The 27,055-nt window shown below is 40.9% G+C and overlaps 1 long non-coding RNA gene across 1 annotated transcript; it reads right to left on the reverse strand.

The window, feature by feature from the left end:
* Positions 1–2,361: 2,361 nt before the first annotated feature.
* LOC122464236 lies at positions 2,362–26,493 on the reverse strand. The gene is made up of 3 exons (XR_006288178.1): positions 26,483–26,493; positions 15,447–15,553; positions 2,362–2,377 (listed from the first exon to the last, which is right to left on the reverse strand). It is a non-coding gene; the product is annotated as an uncharacterized LOC122464236 (long non-coding RNA).
* Between the last annotated feature and the right edge of the window lie 562 nt (positions 26,494–27,055).

The raw sequence follows: 27,055 nt of genomic DNA on the forward strand, positions 1-27,055 counted from the left end.
TATAGCCAAAGTGAAAAGCAGGCCAGATCCTCAGCTTGAGTAAATTGCCATGGCTCCATCAAAGACCATTGGCTTTGTTGGAGTCATTCCAGTTTACATCAGCTGGGGATCTGGCCTACAGTGTTTGTAAGAAAATTGGAAACTGTGTCAGGTGTGACACATCTGAAAGCGACTCAAGCACCATGTACAAGTAATACCTTCACTGCAGTATGCCTTTACAATTAGAAGAAAGAGATTCAGACAGTGGACAACTCTAACTGCATCAAAATGAAGAAAATGGCATGCCAGGCTTAGATCTGCTCTGGCCCCATGTAAGATATGGCCAGGATGACTCGTTCCTGTCTAGCTAACAAAGCAAGTCTATGTTGGTCTAAAAAAAATCAGCCTATTTTTCTCTGCTATAAGCTTAACATCCATACTAGCCAAACCAAGCAAACATTTCACTTTGAAAGAAACCATACAGCAGACAGCACAGTAGCACCACATTCACACAGTCTATGAAGAGGTTTTCACAAGTGCAGCTGAAACTAAGGCCCATGATTACCTGTCATACCCTTTGGTACACAATGAAGGGTTTCTATGGCTCCTGGCCACCTTAAACATATTTTACAAACTGCATAATGCACCAGTTGTGCAACTCTGCCTGCCTGCAATTTAATGAAAGAAGCCTTGAAATAAAGTAAGAGAAAACATATTGCCAGACTAAGTGATAGGTGGACGAGTGGTTAGGTAGGAGTGTGGCTAATCACCACAGACTCGATTCTATACCCTGGTCCATAACTTTGGTTCTTCAACATATTTCTTTCATGACATTGATTGTGATACCTTGTAGCAGTTACCCATGCAGTTTTGTAGCAGTTACTCATGCAAGCAGTCCTGCTGAAATGAGACTGCTACACATGAGGAAGGGTTGCAGTGATCTTAGTATGACTATCAAAATTTTGTCAATGGATGTCAAAAAAGTGTCTAGTCTCTATCTACACATATCTCTACATACATCTCTATTACATCTCCAAAAACTATATAGTTTTGATGGAGAAAATAACTTTACACTGATGACAAAATGCAGAAAATTATGGTAGGATTTGATGTCACATGTATGCACTAATCTGGTTGTGATATAATGTCAATGAATATACATGGATCTTCTGATTCTGTGCTGGTCTGTTCTTGGATCAAATTAAGACAGAAAACAAAAGATTAGAAGAGATATAAATATGCATACTTTTCAGGCATACGCCAGCCTGTAACTATTGGGGTAAAGATGAAACTTTCCCTGGGACCAGATTATACCATAACTGACTATATCAGGGTTTCTTGCACCTTCCATTGAAACAGCTGGCATTGGCCTCTGTCAGAGAGACAGGATACTGAACAGGATGGACTATGGGTCTGATCCAGTATGACAGTATGAACTGCACATGATGGACCACAGCTCTGACCCCGTATGGCATTCCCTAGGAAGCTAAAGGCATAAAAGGAATAAATGTTTGTTTGCATTCCTTTGTCCTCTTGTCAATAAAATTGGTTGTTGTGTTAATTTAAATATGTTGCTCAATATATTGTTTCATTTACTTGTTTTTGTATTTTTCTTGAAAAATTAATACTTTTCTAAAAAATGCTCATCAGCCACAGGACTGTCAGTGGAACTACTTATGTAACTAAGTTAAACAAGAACTTCCCTTTTAGATCCACTCTGGATTCCCCCTGGATACATTCACTGGTGGTGTTTGGCCCCTAGCAAGGAAATGTCCCATAAGATCCTGGTTAAAGAACTCTACTGCCTATGGAAAAACGGAGTCACCACCGACACAAATATAAGTGCTTTGTCTAATGTATGCTCTATTAGAAATTAGGATTGGATACATACTAGTCATGTTAAAAGTACTTGGACGTGAGTTATCATGCTCTACTCTTAACATCTTCAAAATTCTTTGTAAGTATTAAGTCATACTCACCACACCCTCCTACCACCACCCCTAGCACTGCAGCAATGTGCTGCTAACAGGTTACCACGGGACAGAATTTTTCCTTTCCCTATTAACACTTCCCAAGCCGACAAGGGAGGTGATTAGATATTATACTACCATGCAGTGTGTCAATATCCTGCAAAGTGTATGTGCATTCAAGAAGGGTTGAGGGATTATGAAATCTATTTGTTCTCCCCCTCAAACAAACCACTTTCTCACAACCACAAGGAACAGCCTTACATTACATGCACATGCTGAAAATGTCTATACGTTGTTTCCAAAGGCAATACGTGTTATAGATAGAGTTGGTTGGACATTTTCCGATGGAACACCAATTCATCGAAACTGAAACGTTCCATGCGATGATAAAAATCAGCGAAGATTCTAAAGGAAGCATGTCTAGTTCTCTGCCATCTCACCTGCCTTCCTGATTCCTCGGCAGCCTGCCTGGTGGGCCCACCTTCCAGAGTTCGCAGGCACCTGGCTCTTCAACAGCCAGCTAAGTGGACTGCTAAGGAGCCAAGAGCCTGGAAGCTCCCAATCGCAGGCTCTCCAGCTGCTTGCCAGGAGGCCTGTTGTGAAGAAGGGAAGCATGGGGAGGTAAGCCTCGAATTTTATTTTTTAAATCCACTTAGGTTTTTCCAAAGTTTTTGAAAAATTTGTGTTCTCTGAGAAGTTTTCCACTTTTGATATTTTGTTCCCATTTGGAATGAAAATATTTTCAGAAATGCAAAATTTCCTGCTCTAGTTCTGGAAACATATCTCAGCACCTCTGAAAACACAGATCACTTATTAAGGTAGACTAAATATAGACTCAGGTGCCTAACTTTAGGCAGTAGTTTCAAAATGTTGGCATGGATGACTTGCCCGAGGTCATAGAATGAGTCAGCTGTAGAGTCAGGATTAAAATTCAGAAATATATAGATCCCAGCCCTGTAATTTAGCATCTAGACCAGGGGTCGGCAACCTTCGGCATGCGGTCCATCAGGGTAATTTGCTGGCGGGTCGTGAGACATTTTGTTTACATTGACTGTCCGCAAGCACAGCCCCTTGCAGCTCCCAGGGGCCACAGTTCACCTTTCCCAGCCAATGGGAGCTGTGGGAAGCAGCACAGGACACAGGGACGTGCTGGCCGCCACTTCCCGCAGATCCCATTGGCCGGGAATGGCAAACCGCGGACACTGGGAGCTGCAGGGGGCTGTGCCTGCGGAAGGTCAATGTAAACAAAATGTCTCACAGCCCGCCTGGGAATTACGCTGATGGGCTGTGTACCGAAGGTTGCTGACCCCTGATCTAGACCATGCAGCCTTTCTTACATATGCTATCTGCATATGTTGTCTAATTTTTCACAAAGGTTTCTACTGATGACATGTTCTGATTAGGGCTGTCAATTAATCACAGTTAACTCACGCAATTAACTCAAAAAAATTAATCGCGATTAATCACAATATTAATTGCACAGTTAAACAATAGAATACCAATTAAAATTTATTAAAATTTTTGAATGTTTTTCTACATTTTCATATATATTGTATTCTGTGTTGTAACTGAAATCAAAGTGTATATTATTTTAGATTATAAATATTTGCACTGTAAAAATGATAAACAAAAGTATTTTTCAATTCACCTCATACAAGTACTGTAGTGCAATCTCTTTCTCATGTAAGTGCAATTTAAACAAATTTAGATTTTTTTGTTACATAACTGCACTCAAAAACAAAACAATGTAAAACTTTAGAGCCTGCAAATCCACTCAGTCCTACTTTTTGTTCAGCCAAACGCTAAGACAAACAAGTTTGTTTACATTTACAGGAGGTAGAGCTGCCCTCTTCTTATTTACAATGTCACCAGAAAGTGAGAACAGGCATTTGCATGGCATTTTGTAGCCAGCATTGCAAGGTATTTATGTGCCAGATATGCTAAACATCTGTATGCCCCTTCAGGCTTCAGTCACCATTCCAGAGGACATGCTTCCATGCTGATGACGCTCGTTAAAAAAAATGTGTTAATTAAATTAGTGACTGAACTCCTTGCGGGAGAATTGTATGTCCCCCTGCTCTGTTTTACCTACATTCTGCCATATATTTCATGTTATAACAGTCTCGGATGATGACTCGGCACATGTTCATTTTAAGAACACGTTCACTGCAGATTTCACAAAACGCAAGAAGGTACCAGTGTGAGATTTCTAAAGATAGCTACAGCACTTGACCCAAGGTTTAAGAATCTGAAGGGCCTTCCAAAATCTGAGAGGGATGAGGTGTGGAGCATACTTTCAGAAGTCTTAAAAGAGCAACACTCTGATGAGGAAACTACAGAACCCGAACCACCAAAAAAGAAAATCAACTTTCTGCTGGTGGCATCTGACTAAGATAATGAAAATGAACATGCGTTGGTCCTCACTGCTTTGGATTGTTATCGAGCAAAACCTGTCATCAGCATGGATGCATGTCCCCTGGAATGGTGGTTGAAGCATGAAGCGACATATGACTCTTTAGTGCATCTGGCACGTAAATATCTTGTGATGCCGGCTACTATAGTGACATGAGAACACCTGTCCTCACTTTCAGGTGACATTGGAGACAAGAAGCAGACACCACTATCTCCTGCACATGCAAACCAACTTGTTTGTCTGAGCAATTGGCTGAACAAGAAGTAGGACTGAGTGGACTTACAGTCTCTAAAATTTTATATTGTTTTATTTCTGAATGCAGGTTTTTTTCTACATAATTCTACATTTGTAAGTTCACCTTTCATGATAAAGAGATTGCACTATAGTACTTGTATTAGGTGAATTGAAAAATATTAGTTCTTTTGTTTTTTTACAGTGCAAATATTTGTAATCAAAAATAAATATAAAGTGAGCACTGTACACTTTGTATTCTGTGTTGTATTTGAAATCAATATATTTTAAAATGTAGAAAACATCCAAAAATATTTAAATAAATGGTATTCTATTATTGTTTAACAGTGTGATTAATTGCGCAATTAATCACGATTAATTTTTTTAATCGCTTGACAGCCCTAGTTCTGATATAATATTTTTGATGTATCCGCTCACCAACCTATTTCTGTTTGACTTTACTTAGTCTTTTTGTGCAGTGTTAATTGCTTCACTTGAAAATCAATTAATTTTTTTTGAGAATTGATATCAAAGCTCACAGAAGGAGAGTGTCATTCCTAAAAGCTTTGGTCTTAGCCACTGGCAAAGACTTTTGAAAGCATGCTGTTCTTTGCATCTCTGGGTTTGACAATAATCATACAGCAGGCCCCTACAATCAAAGTTTAAAGAACATACAAATGTATAACTTACCTCCCTAGGACCTTACCCCAATTTTTTATTACTGTCAAATATGTTAGCATTGTAAATCCAGTGCATAACAATCACACATATGCCATATTTTGCATGCTGTCTGAGCACTGTTATGCAAAATTGTCTTAAGCAAGGAAGTATTTTACAAATTTTAAGAAATAAGCATGGAACATCTGTACTCACAAGAATCACTGAATCTGTACAATTATTAGAGAAAAACAATCCTCTAATCTGTCAATTAAAGCAGATGCTACCAACTTCAGAAATCTCTGCTTTTGTACAGTAAGATGTCAGACTTCAGGTCTGGGAGGTGGGAAATCCTAATTTCCAATGCCAGTTTTGAAAATGACTCCCTCCCTTGGGCAAATTACTTTACTTGTCTGTTTTAGTCTCCCTGGGCCAGATTCTGACGGCACATCGATTTTACCCTGGTGTCATTTCCATTCACTTCAGTGGAGTTACTCCAGATTTATATGAGCATAAATGGAAGTATAATCAAGTTCCCCATCTTTAAAATGGGGACAATAATATCTACTCATTGTTCCTCCTTGGGCTATTATGGAGATTAATTAGTGTTAGTTAATGCTTGTAAAATGTTTTTAAGAGGAATAGCGCTAAGTATGACTACTTACATGCTGGAAGAATAAGGATAGCTGCCAAAAACCTTTTATAATTTAGGTCCATGAATAGGAACTTGAGAAGGTAGAGGTCTAATTCCTTGGCAATGAAGATTTACAAGACACTTCAGTGAGATTTTGCAACCTTGAAGAAATAATAATAATTCAATGTATACAGCATGCATCTCCTTTCTTCCTCACCCCTGGGTTAATAATAAATACTTTATAAAAACATGATTAAAAACACAAGAAGTGCCACAATATAAGAAAAAACAGGTCTGTTTCTCATTTATTCTAATTCCATTTTACACCATTCCAGCAGTGTAAAGAGGCCTTAAAAGTTAGAGTAAATTACATTTACATCCATTTTAAAGCCCCTATGCAAAGCCAGAATGGTATAAAGGGACCTTAGTGTAAATGAGAATTAGGTCTACTAGCTATATAAAACCACAATTCATCTGTATTCAGTTGGAAGTTTCTACTGAGTCAAAGAGAAGTTTCCTATTGAAAGCTCAAGGATTAAGAGACTGGAATAAAATAATCCCACTAAATTTCTCACATGGCAATGCAGATCAGTACCACTAGGTCAATGTTCTGACGAGAAGCTGCTGCTACTAAAGATATTCCGAATAGCTGATATATAGCCCATATGCAATACTGGTTGAATGTATAACATCTCTTAACTTCGATTACTTAAAGAATTATTCATTTTTAATGTCGTTTTTTTTCGTTAAGGTAACAGTATTCATCAGCTGCTTCTTAAATTAATTTGCAGATTTTAAATTTAATCAAATTCTTCCTAATTTTGTCTGGCATAGATTCTTTGGCCCAGTTTCTTTTAATGGGATTCAATGGACTTACTCCAAGTTTACATCAGTGAAACTGACAATAGAATCTGCCTGTGTGTATTCTGCAATACAGAGTATTTTCTTTGGGAAAAAATACATTTTTTTTAAGTTAAAGAAAGTTTAGCAATTTAAATACAATAATCAATAAAATAAGAAAGTATCTGAATGTATACAAAGATTAATATGAATGATTAAGAAAAACATATTTGTATTTTATATATTTGAATGTTTTGATGTCCTGTGCTCTTCTTGCTGTTAGGTAAGCGTGCTGTCATGTTGATTTAACTTTGTTAGGCTTTATATAATGTGACTAACATTTCACCGGACATGTTTCCTTGCTCAAAGAAGCCTTCTTTTTTATAACATTAAAATTTGGTTGCCATGTCAATCAAGGTAAGAACTGACCCATTTCATATTAATGTTATGGAATGTTTTGGTAAGGAAACAGTAATCCTGCAGGGCCATTGAAATATGTTTCAAGCAAGTCCTTTTAAATTTTACAAACCTGCACCTACATCAGTCAGCTGAGTTTGATACATAAATGTTCTTCATGGACATGACATCGCTGATATTAAATGAACAGGTGCTGAGTAGAGCTGGTCAGAAAAGAGGATTTCCTGCCCTCTCCCTCCCCCCAAAAAGTTTCAACTCTGACAAAAAATCAAAACCAGAAAATTTTGGGCCAGAAATTTTCACACGGGCAATACTCCCAGGCTGGAGTTCGTTTCCCATGACATACTTTCTAAAGTTATAAAAGGAATACAGTGAATCCTATTAAAAAGTCATCAGTTACCAATAGTTACTATACCATAGTATTTGAGACACTGCAGTATCTATTGTTAGGGAAATATGACTGTATCTCAGTTACCACAGTTTGAGACCCTTGTTAATGATTACTTTTTATTGTTGACCACTGTGCCTATATACCTGTAGGAAGTCTAGAGCTTGTTTTTAATTATGTACTTCAGAAGGGATGGAAGTGGCTGGAAACCTAAAGATGAAAGCTATTAAATTAAATGACTGACAACATGCTGCATGCTAGCTTTAATGCCTAATATTTCATCATCATAAGATAGCATGAATAGAGGATCTCCAACCTCTCATGTGGAAGGAAAAGTCAGTGACCTCTGTGTCAGAGTTTCCTCCTTGCCCAGACCTCACAGAGGATGGTTTATTGTGTTAAGATCTCTGTGCCGGCAGGGGCAGCAATTGGATGGTCGGGAGGAGAGTGCATGGGGCAGGAACAGGGCTGTACCCCCAGGACTGCAGACTCTCCTGCACAACGAGGATCCCTCGTTGTGCAAGCTGCTCCAGGCAACTGTAACCAGGGCAGGCACTGGTAACAATGAAGCTGTGCTGTCAAGGAGTAGGGCCAGAACTGCTGTTGGCACGGAGTAGTGTGGAAGACAGTGCCTCCTCATGGATGGGGATTTATGGGATTTGGTAGCAACCTGCTCCTCTTCTAGAGTCCCAAGCCAAAGGTTTTACCATGTGAGAGGGCAATCCAACTCTCAGCTAATATTAAAGGTCCAACAAACAAAACTGTTGACAGGACAATTGTTTCCTTACATAACAGTGAACGAGAGGGGGTGATCTACCAGTAAGAAAACTTTGACTGAATGTAGTCTTAAATACATACCGATTTATTATTAAGAATAGCTCTTAATAATTCTGTCCTCAGTTATACTCATGCAGTCCCTTTTGATTTAGTGGCTAATGTTACTTCTTCTTCTATTACTATTACTATGTACACTGTTTATAATAGGATCTCATTTTATTAAATAGTAGTTGAATATTTATTAATATGCTCTTAATGCTCCATTTGTATTTAAATGAATATATTAATCATACACATTTTAATTAATAGATATACTTCGTGTGTGTGTGTGTGTGAAAAAGAGACAAATATAACCTAGAGTCCCTTTCTTTTAAATGTCAGCAACACAATGATACAGCAGTACAGCACTTAATTTTGTTATTAACTTTTAGACTGAACTCTATCACAGCCCATAAATAAAACAAGAGTTATTCCCTACTCATAGGAGAACTGAGGTTAAATAATATCACGTGAAAAGTATAAGGACAAAAACTAAGAAAGAAAAAAGAAAAAGAAAACAAATTAAAATAACACTATGCACTGCTTTGTATGACATGTTAATCATGTATTATTTATCCTAAGTGCTTTTTGAGTTCTCATCTAAGTTCACTATAGCATAACAGATAGACTGTAGTCACCTTTTGCTGGATATGAATATTTAATATGCAATATTTAGCTTGCAAATAGGAGTCTGATGCATAGTCTTTTGAATAGCCTGCATTGCAATGGGTTCTGCCCCTGAGTGAAATGCACTCCACCTCCGTAAACCCACTCTGTGGAGTGTTGAGGGATAGGGAAGTGGAATCCATGCCTCCAAGGCATAGAGTTTAAATACCATCTACAGACCCTGTCTGGCTGTAGCCAAGGGGACCACAGAATCGTGGATACGCAGTCCTTACCTTGTCCCACTCCTAGTTTCCCCCCTTCATGGATTTCTGCTCTTGGTTATGTGAAGCCAACAAGGAGACCCTTTACTCCATGTATAAGGTTGTCCTGGTACACCTGTGTGTGTCTGATTCATCATAATGCCCCTATGCAGAACTTAAATGGTACATTGGGCTATACATTGGGTGTTCACATCATGATGAATTTCACTGCAGATTATATAAAAATAGATACAGATTGCGCTGTGTAATATTCTGGGGATACCACTTGAGATTTCTGGCCAGGAATTTGGAGCAACTAATGAAGAGAACTTGAAGTCAATGTAGCTATGCATATTCACACCAACTCAGGATTGTGCCCTGGGGGTTTAGGGAATGCTGTGTGAATATTCATACAGTGCAGACACGATCAATACATCTTATGTTTATGCACCTGTCTGTCAATGCTTAGTCCCTTAATTTAAGAAACTCCAAATGATCAATCATTCAACATACTCTAACTTATAACTCTCGTAAAGACAAAATTTCCATATTTTTGATAAACTATATTTTATTAATTTACTCATTTCCTGTTAGAGGTGCCTTTTGTTTCCAGGCCTTTGTTATCATATTCTGAGAAGCAAGGAGAAGATAACTGCAGAAGTCTTTATAACTGTTTACCACGGTAAACTGGTGATAATGTCCCCCCCCAAAATTGCCTATTTTCAGTGGAAAGTCCAGACTTGTTTTTAACGTCCCAAACTGTGGACCAAATGCTAAAAATATCTGGTCAAAAACCATCCCAGACAAATAAAAGTTCTTTATGCACCACAGGTTTCCCAACTGCCAGTTGAGATATTATTTAGGTGACAGTTTGTGGTGTGCGTGCGAGGAGCTGGGAGCAAGAGGCGCAAGAAGCTGAGAGTGAGAAGGCATACTACTGAAAGACTGAGAAGCACAAGCATTATCAGACATCAAGAGGAAGGTCCTGTGGTGAGAATAAAGATGGTGTTGGGAGGAGGCCATGGGGAAGAAGCCCAGGGAGTTGTAGCTGTCACGCAGCTGTTACAGGAGCCACTGTAGACAGCTGCAATCCACGGGGCCATGGGCTGGAACCCGGAGTAGAGGGCGGGACCGGGTTCCCCCCACCTCCCAACTCCCTACTTGATACCAGAGGAGTTCAACTGGACTGTGGGTTCCACCAGAGGGGAAGGTCTCTGGCCTGTTCCCCGATCCACTAGGTGGATCAGCAGAGACTGCAGGGATTGTTCTTCTTCCTTTCCCCATGCTGGCCAGTGATGAGGACAACTGAGTGAATGGCAGATTTGAGCCAAGAAAGTGGACAAACTGAGGGCTGCCGTGAACCTCTCAGGTGCAAAAATCCACCAATAAGCGCAGGACCCACCAAGGCAGAGGAGGAACTCTGTCACACTATATTAAACTGTCACACAGTCAAAGGAGCTGCACAGATTTATGTACTGGCTGAGGATCTCATCTCAAACTGGGAATCTATCCTAATATTTTAGTGACACAAATACATTTCATATTAATTAGTGATTGGTCACAGTTGTGCTCACTAAACATCTGGTTAACATTCTTAATAATCATGGATCTGAAAACATTCATTATTGCCTCCAAACATAACAGTTACATAATTCCCCATCACTTGAGCTACTACCATAATGGACCAAATCCAGCTTAATTTAGTCATGTGAGTATTCCCGTTCGAGTCATTTTATCACCAGCAAATTTAGAACAATCTGTTAGAATATTTTGTCTAGTTTTACAACTCAGCATAGAATTCCCAGTTCAGCCCAGTAAAATGATTTAGGGTATGAATGTCACATTGACCAAAGAACTTGAAGTACATGCCTAATAGCACAGTTTGAAATTAGGATGGAAAGCATCACCCAGCTCTGTAGATTTTAACAGAGGTTGCCAGAATATGCAAGGTCTTTCCTTCCTCCTCATAAACGTATTAATGATTTTATTCCATTATTTTAAAAAACTAATTTAAAGAAGTTAATAGGCAATGGCAAAAAATAAGATTATATTCTAGGCTAAGAATTCTAATGACATCCATTCTGAACAACCAACTAATAAAATGAATTGTTCATTTGTTTAAATCTTGTTCACATACAACAGTGCACACTGTGTGAGGGGTCATCTGTGGTGTCCTACGAGGGGAGCCTATACACTGTTCACTATTCATTGGTAGTAAAGACTGCACTATAGCCTCGCCTAAGGAAATGCCGGACCCCTGCAAAATGGAGAAGGTCACTGATATAGCCCCTACAGATACAGCCTTTAGGCCACCCCCTCCTCCAAGTATTCTCTCTGATCCCACTTGGGTGCTGGGGGTGCACTGACCACCACTTTGCAGGGTCTTTGGAGTGGGAGATGGCAGGGGTGGGAGAAGGAGAGCGACCTCCTGTGGCACTTAAGTGCTACTGCTGGCGGATCCCATCTCACCTGCTGACCCTAATATTGCTGCTTGGGAGATGGTCTCGGAGAGCAGTCATAGAGCCAAAGTTAAGCACAAGGCTGGGGCTCAGCTGCTTCCCCCTGAACTGGAAGAGGCAGAGCCGTCCCTTGGGTAGGGCGAATCGGGGTGACCGCTCCAGGCCCCGTGCTTTGGAGGGCTCTGCTCTTCGACATCACAGTGTCAGATGGGGTGAGGACAGCAGCTGTCTGCCTTGAGCAGTGAGCAGAGCAGGCAGAGGCAGCCAGCAAGCAGCAGGCAGTGTAGTGTGTCTGGTCCTGCCTTCCCCCAGTGGCTCATACCATTTGGCATAGCTATGGGGGGCTCGGCAGGCCCGGGTCACAGGTTTCTGGCTGCCGCACAGACAGCTGGGCTCCCCCCGTGGTACCTGCGCACAGAGGGCTCTCCACATTGGCTGATGTACAGGTGGAGGGGAGTCATCCCTGTGACATTGCATTCTATATGATTTTATTAAAATATGCTAATGAGTGTGAATATAATGTAAGTGGAATATGCTTCATGCAAAAGGTCTCTTGTAAGGTATCATTACAAAGTTTATAATCTACTGAGTGTGGTCATCCTATTTGTATAAATGTATCATTCTTGTATCTGAAACTAGAAATATAAAATATAACTCTGAGGGCCTATTGTAATTATGCAAAGTGTGGGCCATTAATGGTGGCTTGGAATCTTGATGGCTCCCATTGGCCAGGACAACTGGTTGTAAATGGATCTGTTTACTTGTAAATCTTCCTGTATACCTGTGTGCTGGCAAGTGGGTAATGAAGTCTTACAGTGACATGTGATCATGTCACCTGAACTGGAATCCATCCTTAACCTGGGGCTTTTCCATTTAGAAGGAGGGGTGGGAATCCAGAGAGGGACCAAGGATTCCCGCCTTGTGCAAAAGATATATAAGGGGGTGGAACAGAACAAAGGGAGTGGCAGTCATGAGAAATCTCCTAGCTACCACCTGAGCTGCAACAAGGACTGTACTGGGGAAAGGATTAGGCCCAGACTAGAAAGGAGTCTAGTCTGTGTAAGAAGCTTATTGGAACATCTCTGAGGGTGAGGTTTCATCTGTAATCAGTTTTTTACTGTATTAGGCTTAGACTTGCATGTTTTTGTTTTATTTTGCTTGGTAATTTACTTTGTTCTGTCTGTTATTATTTGGAACCACTTAAATCCTACTTTTTATACTTAATAAAATCACTTTTTGTTTATTAATTAACCCTGAGCAAGTATTAATACCTGTGGGAGCAAACAGCTGTGCATATCTCTCTATCAGTGTTATAGAGGGTGGACAATTTATGAGTTTACCCTGTATAAGCTTTATACAGAGTAAAACGGATTTATTTGGGGTTTAGATCCATTGGGAGTTGGGTATCTGACTGCTGGAGACAGGAGCACTTCTTAAGATGTTTTCAGTTAAGTCTGCAGCTTTTGGGGGACATGGTTCAGACCTGGGTCTGTGTTTTCAGCAGGCTAGCATGTCTGGCTCAACAAGGCAGGGTACTGAAGTCCCAAGCTGGCAGGGAAAACAGGCTCAGAGGTAGTCTCAGCACACCAGGTGGCAGTCCTAAGGGGGTCTCTGTGACCCAACCCGTCACAATCCCTCCCTGGGAGTCAAAGCTGGAATGACGCAGGTGCCCAACTGAAGATGACTAGGAGTCTGTGGGCTCTGTTGAGCCCACAAAACTTCTCTATCCCCACTCTAACTCAGGACAAGCTATGCTTATTCCTGGAGGCCATGCATAGCTCTGGGACAAAGGTGCAGTTCACTCTCCAACGGTGCGGGGGATTACTATCTCGTTCTCAACTCCATGGGGGCCTTTCTGGGGGAGGCCAAAAAGTCAGCATTCTAGACAGTACCAGAGTGCCCATATCTCCCATAGCACTCTACTCAGCTATAAGGTGGAGAATGGGGTGCTGCATGATCCTGCTGGTGTTGGAAATACCACTGTCTGTGATGATCCTCAGCCCTCTCCCCAATGAAGGGTCTCATCTTTCCCTCATTAACCATGCAAGGTTGTAGGGTGAGTCTCTGGAGGTGCCAGATCCTCACCTACCTTTCAGCATGTAGGTATTCTGTGATTTTTCTGCAGGAGACTCTCACTGATCTGGCCACCAAAGCCAGCTGATGGCTGGAATAGGGGTGACAGTATGTTTCAGCCACCTCACAGCATCATCACGTGGCCTACAGCCCAAGGCTAGGCCACATGCTGCACTTCTGGGTCCATGTACAGAGGCTGCTTTTAAACCATGTCAACATTTATACCCCAGTATCGAGCCTGGAGCTGGTGTGCTTCTATCAGAGAGGGTCTGCCTCCTCCATCCACTGGCTCTTCATGAGTGCTTGGTTCTTGGAAGGGACTTTAACAGTGAAATATCAGGAAACACCCGTGAAATATCAGGAAACAGATGTGTTGGGCCACTGCTCACATTCTCAGGGGGACTTTTGATTGATACTCCCTAGTGGATGTTAGGCATGACAAGCAGCCCAGATGATGCCACTTCCTTCACCTTCATCTGGGTGAAGGCAGCACAGTCGCACCAACCCCATTTGTACAGAATTTACATCTCATGCTCTAACATCTTGTCGCCCCACTCCTCCCCTTCCTGGACCATCATTGAGTTCTGTGAAGGTCACTGTGACTTTGCACCCCATAGTGCTTTATGGAAATATGCATATGAATGTATATATGACATAACTGGAATATGTTTTAGGCTGCATATGCCATGTAACATATCTCTACAATGGCTATGATTTACTGAATATAATAATCCTATTTGTATGCATGTATCATTTTTGTATTCAAAGTTATGAATATTGGCTGTGTACTTGTTTGATTTTAAGTAGCCTTAGTAAGGCATTTGGTCAGCTTCTTAAGAAAGGAATTTGCAAGTTAGGTGCCCAATCAAGAAACACTTAATGGACAATGAACCTTGGAAGAGTCCAATCCACATAAAAAGTCTACCCGGAACGTTCAAGGTAGCATGTGAACAATGGCTGCCACCTGTAAAGTTCTGAGTCATGCATGGACATGGGACTTGCCCATTTGACTCCAAAACTCCATCTTGTAGCTGCGTTTCTACACAGCGGGAGGGAGGGGTGTCCACCCACAAGAGAGGAACTACATAAAATCCTGGGAGACCCTCCATTTGGTCTTCAGCTGGCTCAAGAGATAGACTCTCTACCCCCAAAGGCAACCTGAAAGAAACTGGAACAAAGGACAGTAACCAAAGGGGTGTGAGTGATCACTGGACCCAGACTAGAAGGAGGCCAGTCTGTAAAAGAAACTTATTGGAACATCTCTGAGGGTGAGGTTTCATCTGTAATCACCTTACTGTATTAGGCTTAGACTTGCGTGTTTTATTTTATTTTGCTTGGTAATTCACTTTGTTCTGTCTATTATTACTTGGAACCACTTAAATCCTACTTTTTATATTTAATAAAATCACTTTTTACTTACTGATTAACCCAGAGTATGTATTAATACAGGGGAGGTGGGGGCAAACAGCTATGCATATCTCTCTATCAGTGTTATAGAGGGTGGACAATTTATGAGTTTAACCTGTATAAGCTTTATACAGAGTAAAACAGATTTATTTGGGGTTTGGATCCCGTTGGGAACTGGGTAGCTGGGTGTTGGAGACAGGAGCACTTCTTAAGCTGTTTTCAGTTAAGTCTGCAGCTTTTGGGGGACGTGGTTCAGACCTGGGTCTGTGTTTGTAGCAGGCTAGCATTTCTGGCACAACCAGGCAAGGTACTGAAGTCCCAAGCTGCCATGGAAAATGGGCTTAGAGGTAGTCTCAGCACATCAGGTGGCAATTCCCAAGGGGGTTTATGTGATCCAACCCGTCTCAGTCACTCTCCCAACCCCGGCAGTTGGGATGGGCCTATTGGCATTTTAATAACAGCCTGTTGGAGAACGTGGGCCTCATAGAGTCCTTCAAGGAGTTTTGGCCTGGTGAGAGCAGAGTCACACCTTTTCCTCAGTGCAGTGATGGTGAGACGTGGGTGTGTCGGGTTGTCCCCCTTAAGGTGCCACCTGATGTACTGAGATACCACTGAGCCCACCTGTTTTGCCAGCCTGGACCCCCTTTAACCCGTCTTGCTGAGCCAGGCTCTTAAGCCTTCTCTAGCACAGGGCCACACCCAGCTGCAGAAAGACACAGACTCTTGGATGAGCTCTGGGAAGACTCAGTTTAAGTGACTTGCCCCAGCACTCAGGTGCCCAACCTCCCTAGGAGTGTACACCCAAAGGTATATTGTCTTGTGCTGTCTAGAAAGATATGCACAGCGCAAGCTCATAAAAATTTGCCCTCTTCCTCAATGTGAAGAGAGATGTGCTACAACTTCTTGCCCCCAGTTAGAAATTGTACAAATTGGGTTTAATAATAAACAAAACAGATGTATTAACTATAAAAGGCAGATTTTAAATGATAGCAAACAGAACAAAGCAGATTACTAAGCAAATAAAACAAAACACACAAACTAAGCTCAACTCACTAAAGAAACAGGTTACAAAATGTAATTTCTCACCCTAAATGTTGAATCGGGCAGGATGCAGATTTTCTGTAAATCAGAGTTCCAATTATTTCTTCTTACAGACTGGACCCTTGTCTCAATCTGGACTCACCCCGCCTTTTCTTTCAGGCTAGTTCCTTTGTCCCTTCAAGAAGAAGGACTGCTGAAAGAACCTGGGTAGGCATTGGAGGAGAGTCCAGATCAACTCCTTCTCCAGCTTTAAAAGGATTTACCTAAGGAGGGAATCCTTTGTTTGATCCCCATTCCCCTACAATGGAAAAGTACCAGCAGTGTCCAAGGGGCATTTTGCATCAGGTGACATTATCACCTGATCTTGTAGTGTCACATCTACATTCCGGCGCCTCTCAGGAAGGAGAGAGATTAGTATCTTCAGAGTTCTATTGTCCTTCTTAAATGGGTCAGTCAGGAGGGTTGCCTACTGTGTGGTGGGTGTTCCCCCCAAGTACACACACAGTTGTAATTGTTACATAATCAATATTCCTAACTTTAGATACAGAAACGATACATGCATACAAATTGGATAATCACATCCAGTAAATCATAACCTTTCCAATGATATCTTACATGAGACATCTTTCATAAAGTATATCTTATTTATGCCATATTCACATCATAACCATATTTCTAAGAAGAATATGGGGTTTAACGTCACAGTAGGGAAGGTGCATGTAAAGCTCTTTTGCCATGACTATACCCAGGGAACCAGCCAGAGGAGGGATGCAGCAATGGAACAGTTGCAGTGGGAGGTCATGGAGCTGGAGGAGCATCTGAATGGCCACCCTGAGAATCTGCCCTCTGCAGAGAGCATTGGGAGAACTGAGATGAGCTCCAGGACCTTGATGACTACTGGCTAGAGGTGCTTTTGTCCAGTCGCATATCCAGTTCCTTTGGGAGATGGATCACAGCTCGCACTTCTGTGCTCTGCAGAACAGGATGGGCATCAAAAAACATATCACCTGCTTCCTGGTGAAGGATGGCACTCCTCTTACAGATCCAGGGCAGATGTGAGTAAGAGTGAGGGCTATCTATACTGAGCTTCTCTCCAGACCCAACCTAATCATTTTGCCTCCTCTGCATTTCAATCAGATGGTTTCCTCCTCCACATTCCAGGGTGCCAGCAGAAAAGTCATTAAGAGCACAGGAGAGACGGGCTTCTTTGTCTCAGTTCCAGTGCCCACCCCCAGCATAGGCCAGAGAAACTGGGAGCAGTCATTACAGAAAAAGTCCTTTCGAGCCTCAGATTGGAGCATGCTCTGTTGCTTTGTGTCGATAGCACATGCACCATCTGGTCAGCACTAGGAGCATGAGAGGCCCAAGCAATTGAGGAAGGAATCTTTGCAGATTTTAGCTGTTATTCTCTACCAAAGTCTCTTCTGAGCATGTGCCAACTGATTTTTCCAGGCTTATAACTTGGTCAAATTTGGGTAGATTTTCATGGGGATGGTAAAAGGCACATTCCTGACAAAAAGGCGACCCTCCTGCCAAATTTTAAGTCACTACTCCAAAGCAGGGAGGCACTAGGGCATTTTAAAAGAAGTCTCAAGATTTTTTTCACATGGGCAAAACAATGTGTTTTTCCCCATATCTCATTCTCAGAAATGACTGAACTGGTTAGGCTGAATTTTTCCAAAAATGTCGAACTTAGGCAGACACCCAATATGGAAAAGTTTGGCCTAAACTGTTAATGTTTGCAAAGTTATAAGCAACTAAAAACAGGGGTTTATAATAGGACATGTTGGACATCCTTAATAAGTGGTGCTACCATCCCTTCCCATAATTGGAAAGGAAATATTTCGTTAATTTTAAAAATCTTCCTTTTTTTGCACAAAGGTACTGATTCTTATTGAGATTTAATGTGCTTAAAATCAATTATGTGCTCTGCTAAATCAGGTCTTAAATTATTAATGGATTCAAACCAGAAGTGACCATTAGATCATCTAGTCTGACCTCTTGTATAAACACAGGCCATAAAATTTCATCCAGTTACCCCTCTGCTGAGTCTAATAGCTTGTGTTTAACTAAAGCATGTCTCCCAGGAAGGCATGCAGTCTTGATCTGAAGATTTCAAAAGATAGAGAATGCACCACTTCCCTTAGTATGATGCTGTATATTTGTAGTGACCATTCTAAATTTTCAAAAGTGGATAGGCACTGTTATGCACGTTGCCAACAAAATTATTGTGCTTGATCATAAATGTAGCAAAAGCAACCACTTTAACCAAAAAGAAGGAAATAACCCTTTTGCAAACACACACTATCGTTAAACAAAAACTGCGTGAGGTAACAAACTCTTATCAACAATAAAAATGTCGCTACTAACATGGAAGTATTTATTCACTTCTCTGCTGAAGCATTGCTGATGTTGGAGCCTTGCAGATTGGTTTCCCATTGGAAAAGAAATCAGTGATGAGCCTTGCATTTTTTAGTATATCTTGTTTTACATATACTATATAAACCAATCCTTGAACAGAGGGAATTGCCAGTGGCACATACAGCATACCATCTTTCAGAAATTTCAGCCCAAATACCAACGCCCAGTTCCCAGGAAGCAACTCTATCCCAAGAACTGACTCAATTTAGAGAGATAAAAGCAAATAACAAACTTTCACTGTTTGCAACAGCTCCTTCCAAAAGTCTCTATGTAAAAAAAACTCAACAATACAGCATTTCTTCACTGACTATATACTGCTTACACACAAAGAAAAAGAACTTGTAAGACAATATGTAACAGTGCCATCTGAGGACGCCCTCCACAACAATACATAAGTAACAGGCGGACAACTCTTAAGAGACACAATCCCATATTTCAATAGGAATTTCTGTCTTCTATTTTAGGCACTGTGGTGGGGAATTGCAAACTGATTTAATCTCAGAGAGATTAATAGTATAAAATTTTACAAGTTTTGAGAGGAGTTGGAAAAATTTCTCTAGCAATCAAATAGTAACTTAATACTACACTGCCAGCTCCAGTCCCTTTCTCACCAGCTAGTCTGTGAACGTGCTCCATTCTTTGTCTGTGCACAACATTTCTATGCTGAGGTTTGAATAAAGGAACATTTGCTGATCTTGATTTAAGCCTTTGTCAGTCTTTCATGATTCTGTTAGCAGATAATCTTTACCTTGGAATCTCAGCAGCATTATCACCAGGTCTCTTAGTGGCCCAGATTTAGCCCTTTGGACTATCTGGGGTTTTCCTAGTTCAAAATCTTCTTCTTCCTTGTCACATTTTAAAATCTCATTGATCCGTTTTTGAACGAAGAGACTCACACTATCCAATTCTCTACTTTCTTTTTCCAATAATTCTAACACAAGTACAATGAGTCCTGTTTTCTAATTTCTCTGTTTTGTCCAACACAAAAAAAAAACAAAAACAAACAACAACCTTTCTCATTGCATAGATCTCTTTATCAGCTTCCCTTTCAGCTATGTTGCTTATTCTTTTCTCTGCTGCATGCACACGTTCGTTTAATTTATCCAATTTAGCATCCATTGCATCTACTTTTCCTTTAAAGTTCTCCCATGCTGTGAAGAATGACTGTCTGGGTCCATTTTATTTATCTGAATATCGCAGCAATATCTGCAGTAGCTTCTTTTTTTTCTCCAGGGAGCAGTGAGACAGATGCCATGTTTTCCACAAAGGCCTGTGAAGTCTCTTGAGCAGCCATTGCTGGGCTTTCTCTAGCTGATGTAACAGTCCCAGATTATTGTTGTTGTTGATTGAAGCTGGTGTGATCTCCTGCTCGTCTTTTTCAGATGTTGCCGCCAAAAGAAATGTTAGAACCCACAAAGAAAATACTACAAATCTGAATTTTTGACTGGGCTGCGCTGGGTTGGGTGTGGTGTTTAGATGCTGCTTGTAATTATTAGAACTGGGAGCACTGGCTGTTGGGAGTCTGAAAGGACAGGAAACAGGAAGGGGGGAGTAGAGGAGGCGGAGTGAGAGCTACCGAGAGTGCAGCAGCAGCTTGGTAAAGAGGTTTCCACTTTAAAAATAAAGTCCTGTTGAAGTTTGTTAGTACCTGGCCTGGCTGCTACAACACTGGGTCTAAGGCAATGTATGTCTAGTACATGCTTAGTGTGTCTCATGGCATGCCCTGGAGCCTACAAAGCAGTATATAGGTTTTATAAACTGGTTAAACATCTAAGCAAGAATGAGGTGTTTCAAATGGGAAAAGCCATTCACTGAAAGCTTAGTCTAAACATCATATTAAAGTGTTGGTCACGCTGGAACTGACACTAGAGCATGGAGTCTTTCTCCCCTAGATTACTGTTTCAGACTCAGTTTGCATTTGCCTTTTGATGTCAAATGTCTTTGCCATTTGATGGCTGTCTGTGTGGAAGAAGATTGTGGTCTCCAGACTTGTCTACACAAACACTTAGGCCATGGCAAACTGGGGTGTAAATGTAACTCGCACCAGTATGCTGTGCAAAAAGTGTCTCTGTGGACCTTGCTGCCATGCACTAAAAGTTCCACAGTGTGCTTTGATCTACCCTACTTTGAAATACAAGCAGATTCAGATGCACTAGGGGACTTTTAGTGCACAGCAGCAGGATCCACTCAGAGACTTTTTGCATAGCAGGCTAGGGCAAGGTAGATTTATACTACAACTTGCCACAAACTAAGTGTTTGTGTAGACAAGCCCGCAGTCTAATTCCTATTGGGTAGGTGTCCACATCAAACTTGGCACCCTCCTTGGCAATCTCAGCAGAAAGACGAAGGACTAACTAAGCACTGAAAGTTAAACAGAGCTGGTTCTAATAGTTCATGATTGCGATACAGCATTGGAGAGTGTGGCAAAATTTGTACCATCATAACCAGTGCTCTATCTTCTTTCATTGCTCACAATTTTGATTTTGAGGGATGTCAGTTCAGTACCTTGAAATCACGAAACTCACTTAAGGAAACAGATATAATTTTCTTTCCTCACTAGAGTTTGAACATATGCTGTCTCTTTCTTGGACTCTCTAGTGGCATTAACTTGGGATTGTGGCCATTATAAATACATTATGGTTAGGATTTAAAAAAATGATTGGTGATGCTACGTGCATTCACTGTGGGGTGCTCATCTTGAGAGTCTTGAAAAGGGCCTAGACTTCATAAGGTACTGAGCATCCATCCTCTGAAAATCAAGCCCCTTTTAGATGTCTCAGACTGTGCATCAAAAAATTGAGTCATCCAAAGTCACTAGTCACTGCTGAAAATCTTAGCCAAGGAATTCAAGACTAAGTTTAAAACATGAATAACTGTTTGGGAGAATATCCTGTGCATACATCTGTGTGTATGTTATTACGGGTTTCATATGTTTTTCCATCTTTTTCTGGACTGTAATTAATCGGAAATTCTTCTCTTGTCGCACACAATAATATGCAGTAACTATGTTATTAAATCTAAAAAACAGATTTAGTTGCACAAATCGTTAATTATTAGTCAAGTAGCATATCCAGTGAATTTCAACAAATGTTTAATGGACACACAAGTATTTTATTAATTAGATTATACATTTCATTAAAATATTCTTGTAAAAATAGAATTTAAAATAACATACAATCACTTAATCAAATCTAAATTACATCCTTATTTAAGTAACCCTATTTAAATGTGAGTTTAATTCCCTGTAGTTCACCTCAGGTTTTTTTTATTTTTACCCTTGGCTAATAAACAATGAAGCATACCTGTCATACCAGTAAAACTCAATGCAAGCTGCCCTGGATCATGACTCACATTTCATCAAGATTCTTCCCTGTGTAGTAATAGTATTCATATAGTTTTATATTTGTTTGTTTTGTTGCTATGGTTATTTTTCCTCTTACCTTAGAAAGTTTGATAGAATATCCTCAAGTTCTAATCTTCACAAGAACATTGAGGTTTCTCCAGAAAGTCACTTGAAGCTCTTCCTCGCCAAATGGGGTCCAATAAATAGATGTGATTTATCTGCATCTGCCTGCATGAGGTAAAAACAATTTTTCAGGCATGAGGGGAAAAATACAGGAAATGTATTTAAATTACCAAAAAAGAATGCCTAAGAAATCCCTGAATTCAAAAGTAAAACCTTCCTCTTTACCCACTGTATGCCCCAAGGCAAGCCAAACCTTTGTAGGGAAAACCTGGGAAATCAAATAGGCCCTGCAGTATATCTGGGCTCTGGGAAATTAAAGGAGGTCAAGGACCCCTCACACCTGTCTCCCTGGTGAAACGCATTCACACCGGTTCCACTCCACCACCACTTAATGAACGGACTATAGGCTTGAGGGCCTCTGCTGATCATAACACATTTATTGGCACACACAAAGTGATTCAATTTCTTAGGTAACAAAGACCCATAACAGTTAGGGGTTTAAAGGTCAAAAAACAATCTCTTAACCAGCTTCTGGAAATGAACTGGAAGTCAGTGCAGATCATGGAGAACTAGTGTAATGTTCTTCTTATGAGCACCATTAAGCGATCAGGCCAGTACATTGTGCACTAGCACAAATTTCTAAAATCCATCTAGAGTAGTTTCATGCAGAGTACATAGCAGTAACCCATTCCTGAAGTGACAAAGGGGTCATGTCCACATCCAAAAGAATAAGTTACAAATTTCTTGCCAAGTTCAGATAAGACACTCACGGACACGGCTGCTAATTGGACATCTAGAAGCATCTGGGGATCCAGTAAGTCTCTTAGCAAGCAAACCTAACCAACAAATGGTGGGCAAGCCCCCTCAATCAAGGGAACAGATATAACTTCTGCTACTTCTGCCTATCAGCGTTGCCTCACATCATAAATGAATGAAAATCTCAGCAAGCTAATCTAATCCAAACCCCAGTCGTAGTCAGACACTGGGTAAATCAATCAGCAACAGCATCCAGGTCTTATGAAATGTAGACAAAGCTGGGTCCATCCCCATATCACAGCCTCAAACCATTTCACTGTCTTCTCTAGTCATCTCATATGTTTGTTGAACATCTAAACAGCAGCTGCAGGATGTTAAGAGCCACTAGGTGTTCTGTCCTGTGTTTCAGGTACTAAATTACTCAAACCCATGGAGACTTATTTTTGCTCTGATTTCAGAGATGTTGACTAAGTAAATCTCATGTCGACTAGAATGAAACTAAATTGAAAGCTAATTTGCTGCTGCCTGATGTCAGGAGCAATATAACTTGTCCACTGAAGCCACACAAAGAATGTTATTTATAAATAAAACACTTTGATAAAAAGCCATCCTCCTTATGTAATTAGGAAACAGAAAGGTTGATGTGAAAGCTTGAGTTTGAATGGTGAAAGATAACAAATCCTGTTTACAACCTTCATGACAAAAAGCTTACTATAACACAAAAGGAATGGAGAGTACAATTTTGGAATTATTCTGAAAGTATGCTGTTTTAAAGCAGCAATAAATAATGAATTGTTTCTATATGCTGAGAGGAAAAAATGACAACATATTTTGGAAACTTCAAACAATGTGCAATCCTTTGTCGTAGATGGAAGATGCATAGTTAATAATATCACGAAGGATGCTACTATTACCAGTTTATAAAAACGAATTTCAGAGACAGGGAATCCCAAACTAGTGCCCTTAGAGAACAGAACTGTATCTTGAAGACTGAAGTCTCTAAGCAGGTGATCCACTGTTATGCTGTTGATTCCACAATTTTTGCAATCTTAGAAAACAAAAGCATGACTGTTAAATAGTCCTCTGTGGAACTCCTTTAGGCCCTGATCCAGCAAAGCACTTAGGCACATGCCTAACTTTAAGCACAGGACTAGCTCCATTGAAATCCTAAGCTCTTGGTTGTACTTTTACATACGTTTGCATATCATTAATTAATTAATTAAAGACGATTGTGCCTGGCTGTCCCTACTGAAACTGCAGTCCCATTGTGCTAAGTGTGGCACAAACACAGATAGTTCCTGCCCCAAAGGGCTTACATTCTAAGGCCCTGATTCAGGAGGGTATATGCCTAAATTGTAAGTATGTGGATAGTCCCATTGACTTTTCTGAATTAAGATTTAAATAGACAAAAAATACAAAGGATGGGAGAAATTAGGTATTTTTATCCCCATTTTACAGATGTACAGAGACTTTAAGGCCCAGATCCTCAAAGGTATTTAACTTAAGCAATACTCCTGTAACTTTAGCGCCCTCGTGGCCATGGTGGAGTCTGCTCTGCAGGCAGCTCTGGCCAAGAGAAGGCGCATGCAGGAATGCAACAGGAAAAATCCCTTCTATCCCAGGGGCACCTGCTCCAAACCCCCCAGAGTGAACACACACACCCCCACAGGAAAAGTACAATGGATATAACAAAGGGAGATATTTATTTACAGAGGGATGAGAGGAGAAAAACAAGGGGAAGTATAGGGGGAGCAGTAGAACAGGGTTGCATCAAAACCAATGCCCCACAGACCCAGCGGTAGCAAAGTCTGAAAGGACAGACACTGAGCAGTGTCTGAGTTCAGGAGTCCTGAGCAAAGTTCCAGTACAGTGGTGAGTCTTGGGTGCTCCTGGTCGTCTTCAGTGCCAGTGAACTTTCCCCAACAAACCCCTCCGGTGCCCTTTTCTGCTGCTCTATGCAAAGCCCCACAGACGACCACCTCCCCACTTAACTAGCTAGCACCTCCCTCCTTATTCCCAGTGCAGACCCACAAGCCCCAGTACTCACAGTCCCAGGCAGCTCTGGGCAGCAGTGATACTGGGTCCAGCTCTGGCCTGTCCTTCTCGGGCAATTCCTCCCTGGCACAGTGCTTTTCCTGGCTCCTGTCCTGGGGTGTCCCCTATCGGCCGCCCTGTCCTTTCCAGGCTTCAGGCAGGTTCTCTGCTGCTTTACTTTGTCCAGGGCTTCCAGCCTGCGGCCCTTCTCTCCTGGGAACTCCAGAGCCACACCCCCAAGTTTCCCTCCTTTCTCTCCCCCTCCCCGTCCCCCTAGGAAAAAGATTTAAAGGAGCCATGCTCTCTAACCCCAAAGGGGTTACACTCCCATTGACTTCTTTTGTAAATCAGGCCCAGGGAAGATGTCTTCTCTGCCTTTGTAAGTGATTAAAACAACTTCAACAAGAAAGTGACCCTTTTCCACAGTCATTTCTATACAAGTAAGAAATAGCATAATAATAAACATAAGTATTATGTTCCAATCACTTTTGAATATCACTTTTACTAATAATTTTTAGTTCATTTGTTCACTAGCATTTCCATTACGCTTGGCCCTCACACTAAGAGGTCTTTTTTAATATAATTTTTTCATTCTTTCCCCATAAATGTTCCTCACAGTTGCGATAAACCATGAATTGTGATTTCAGCGACCATGATGTTTGTAAAGTGAAAACTGTCACTCTGCTTAGAGTTTCCATAGATCTTTGATGGTGCCCAAACTAAAACCAAATTAAGATGCCCCATAGGGGAGTCAAAGATGAAAGTCTGTGCCTCTGAGTGTCCCATTCCATATGGCCACCCAGATGTCAAATTCCTTTCAAGTTTCTCTAAGACTGGCCCTTAATGAAACCATCCCCAAATTTACCTCTTGTTGCACTCTTCATAAAAATGGGGAAGAAATTCCCTATATAACAAACACTGCTCTCATGACTTTTACTTCAGCCAAAAAACAGAGGGTTTTTTTGCTGGATATAAAGTAAAAGTGGAAATAAAGCATCACAGTGGGATGCTTAGAAGGTCAAAGTTCACATGGAGCATACCATGTTACTTGGTCTCTCATTGGATTATATCCACATAATCAGCACTATTCACTGTTTATAGGGGGAGACCTTGGAAGACAAGGACGGACCATGGGCTTTGGAGCAAAATATATATATTTGACTTCTTCTGAACAGAATCAATCAAGTAACCTATTTGCTTCTTTCAGTTTTTCCTAGAGTGTTTATATTCTTAATTGGAATTTTGAGTTTTGTATGTCTTATAGTAGCAGATTAACTATTAAAATTATTAATATTGTTTAAGGACCCCAGTCATGGACCATTGTGAGAGGAATTGTACAACCAACCAACCAACCCAATGATAGTGCATGCCTTCACAAGTTTACAACCTGGGATTTAGACAACATAGAACAGGTGACTAAAAGGAATTCAATCCGCACAAAATGGAATGTATCAAAGGAAGAACCTGGGTACGTGTTCCAAAAATCACTGCATCCCCTACAATAAACAAAACTGGCAGTGCTTCAAAATAAATAGGAAAGATGCAGCAATGGCAGCTCTGGCAGCATTTCCTTCCACGATGCACATAAATTGCACCTGCCATTGGTATTCCCACTACATCTGTTTCTTCCCTTGCCCCCGACAGTGTGTACAATCCCAATGTTACTTATGGACTAAGCAGAAAGACAAAGCCAAAATAAATAGGAGCAACAGTGCTGGAAATTGGTTCTTGGTGCTTATAGCCACAATATTGATGGCAGTATAAGGAGATCTTTCTGGGGAGGTCAGAATGATATTAGAAACCTGGTTATCCCATTATACCAATTAATTTGATTGATTTCACTGGAATTTCTCATGATTTCAACTTGGGTAAGCAAGGGGAGAAATAAGTCCTAGAATGATAAGAGAACTTCAATAGGGATTAAAACTTTGCCTGTGAAAACTAAAGCTTTAGTAAGGATTTGCATTCCATGCAACATTGTATTTGATTAAATAAAAATCAGGAACAGCCACGCCAAACAGATACAATTTCTAAGCAGAATTACTTCTTTTCCAGATCCATTCTCCTAAATGCCCTATTGCCTAGCAGAAGGAGAAGGAGGGGGGTGGTGGTGGTCAGGGACTCTCTCCTCAGGGGGACTGAGTCATCTATCTGCCGCCCCGACTGGGAAAACCGAGAAGTCTGCTG

The sequence above is a fragment of the Chelonia mydas genome, chromosome 2 (genome assembly GCF_015237465.2).
Source record: "Chelonia mydas isolate rCheMyd1 chromosome 2, rCheMyd1.pri.v2, whole genome shotgun sequence".
NCBI classification, from domain to species: Eukaryota; Metazoa; Chordata; order Testudines; family Cheloniidae; genus Chelonia; species Chelonia mydas.